This window comes from Anopheles darlingi, chromosome X (assembly GCF_943734745.1).
Source record: "Anopheles darlingi chromosome X, idAnoDarlMG_H_01, whole genome shotgun sequence".
Classification (NCBI taxonomy): domain Eukaryota; kingdom Metazoa; phylum Arthropoda; class Insecta; order Diptera; family Culicidae; genus Anopheles; species Anopheles darlingi.
Genome location: NC_064873.1, coordinates 11,581,495 through 11,584,361, shown reverse-complemented (window position 1 = coordinate 11,584,361; position 2,867 = coordinate 11,581,495). Strand labels below are relative to the sequence as shown.

At 47.8% G+C, this 2,867-nt stretch overlaps 1 long non-coding RNA gene across 1 annotated transcript; it reads left to right on the top strand.

Annotated features, from left to right (window-relative positions):
• The first annotated feature begins 685 nt into the window (after positions 1-685).
• Positions 686-2,584, top strand: LOC125956707 (uncharacterized). The gene is made up of 5 exons (XR_007469214.1): positions 686-886; positions 953-1,438; positions 1,502-1,648; positions 1,752-2,009; positions 2,074-2,584. It is a non-coding gene; the product is annotated as an uncharacterized LOC125956707 (long non-coding RNA).
• The last annotated feature ends 283 nt before the right edge of the window (positions 2,585-2,867 follow it).

The following is a 2,867-nucleotide window of genomic DNA, read 5'->3' as shown; positions in this document are numbered from 1 at the left end:
CAAACAGTTCTCCTATGAGAACACGAAATCCCCTCAAAGGCTCAAACAGTTCTCTTATGAGAACACTAAATCCCCTCGAAGGCTCAAACAGTTCTCTTATGAGAACACTAAATCCCCTCGAAGGCTCAAACAGTTCTACTATGAGAACACCAAATCCCCTTAAAAGCTCAAACAGTTCTTGACGATACCAGCAGAGGTCGCAATCGATCGTTGCGATCGGTTTGACGTTTCAATTTCACGAAAATTCCTGAAACAACAACAACGTCGGTTGCATCTGCGCTTGTTAAAACAAGTGAAAAAACGTTTAAATTAGTGAAAAAGTGTAGTGTAAAATAAGTGAAACAGTAGTGTACCATCGTAGTAAGCTGAGGTAAGTGTAGTTCACCGAAAATACGTGTTTGTTTTTTGTCCGCCGCAGCATCCGCAGCATCGTGATCGTGACGCAGTTACTGATATTATGAAGGAACACCGGATGATAAGAAAGGCTATGGGATGAGGTAAGTACGCCGGTACCGGATCGTATCAATCCACGGTGACACTAACACGGATTCTCCCTTCCCCACAGGATGCCCATAATTCCATATTAAACTTTGACGAGAATGTGTCGTGTCGTGCCGAGTTGCCAAGTACTGTAACCTGCATCTGCCGACCTTTCTGCGCTCGGTGACCCGTACGGGGGGGGGGGGGGGGGAGAAGAGCTTCGAGCAGGCACTGAAGGATGCGCTTAACTTTCGAACGAAGTGAAGTGATCGATTGAATGATTTGTGCAGCAACGACAGCAACCGTGATGAGTGATAACCGTGCCGAAACAACCGACCGTATATCAGCTACAAACAGCACAGAAATCTGCGGCCGAAAACCGAGCATCAGTAGTAAGATTGTAGAGGTAATTGTAACTGTGAATCCTGTGACACACTAGAGCTAATCTCAAAGACGTTCGGTTTGGTTTCAGTTTCGACTTGTTGCCCAGAGGGCTTGATGATGTGGCTGCGAGCGTGATGATCGACAGCATCAAGTACTATAAAGCGGTCAACGAGCTGAACATCACCGACACACTGCAGATGACGAGCTAAACGGCGACGGCTTGTATGGCGCCACCGAAGGCGAAGCATCCTACCAACTTGCCATACGATCCCTTGGTGCAAAAGTGACGAAACACTGCCTGCTGCTTCAGCAGGATAACTTTCCACAGCTTGCAAGCCGTCTAGCACCGGGAGATGCACAGAACGGGGCGCTCCATGGGGAGGTTGTCGATGATCTGAGCCGCTCATCAACACCGATCGACTACGATGCTAGCGATCTATCTACAACCATTAACATCAACAGCAACAACTGCATCATCATCAGGCGCAACAGCAGCATCTGTTACATCATGTGCAACAGACACAGCAGCTGGTGCAAGTCCCTCATCCGATGAGACGTGGAGTGCTAGTCACCGGTACGCAGAATGGTGGAGGTGAAGGATGCGCTCACCTTTCTAACAAAGATGTTTCATTGCCAGCCCGTACAACCATCGCCATACGTGAATGGTGCCGGTGGTATGCCGAAGAAAATCGCCGGTCGTGAGTGGAGTGCGGAGACGATAGAGGCGTCAATGCGACCTGAAGCACGAACCAAAAATTTTCATCGAAAACTCCTTCCGTAATCGGTAAGTGTACATACAAATGATAACAATGATCTCTACCCCGTAATGAATGATAACAATGATCTCTACCCCGTAATGAATGATAACAATGATCTCTAACCCGTAGCACGCCACCGGCTATCACATCACCGCAGCGCGGGAGACCGATCGGCTACGGGCCTGATCTTCAATAGGGGGGCCCCCTCTGCTGATCGGGAATGGTAGCAGCTGCTGCTCGTCATCCGACGAACGGATCCACAAAGAATTGCTGCGGCATGCACTGACGCATCATCCGCTCCATCACCACCACCATTCTAATCAGCATCACAGTGAGGTTCAGCAACGGTACCTCATCGGATGCTGCTTACGAAAACAGCGAGTAAAGGTAAGTCTTTATACCGGTGGTCTGCTTCATTCTCATTCTCTTTCCCCCTTTCTCTTCTTGACAGCCTCCATCCACATCATGCATCGGCCAAGGATATGTGCTCTCCTCCCCAGCCTCGTTGAACGGTTCGTTAAAGCGATCGGAACCGAACGATTCGTACAGTGGGACCCCGACCGATTACCATCATCACCTCCGTAATCGACAGCAACTCGTTGCATCATCGGATGAACGGACAATGCAGATAGCAAACGGTGCCGTCACTCCTCCACCCTATCATCCGCACAACCTCGGCACGGAGTACGGTGGCCAAGCACCACTGTCACTGCCAGGTACGGTTTCCACGGTGACCCCATACTAATACCAAAGCCCGCTCCGGAAAGGGGCGCACGGCATCGCGGAGATAAGAGGGTGATTTTTATGGGTAAATTAGTGTAATTTATTTATAATTTAAAAAAATAATTTTTTCAAATAAAATTTGGTGTTATACATATATTTGTAGAAAATAAATATATATATCACATGTACACAATATATACCGTGCCTGCGCACGCTGCGGACAAAATGTGAACTATTTTGGGGGATTCAGCGTTCTCATCAGACGTTCTGATGGGCATTCTGAATCCCCCAATTTTGTATGGAGAAATTGCTGCAAATTTTGGGGGATTCAGAATGCTGATGAGACCAGCCTAGAGTTCTGATCAGAATTCTGAATCCCCCAAAATTTGTTCTCCTTGGTTGCTTGGGTAATCGAATGATGGAGACGCCAAGCCACATACCAACATAATATCGCATGCCACCTTTTACGTGCGATAATGTTAACCATAAACATGTATCGAATGCATCTTTGCCTGTGCGTAA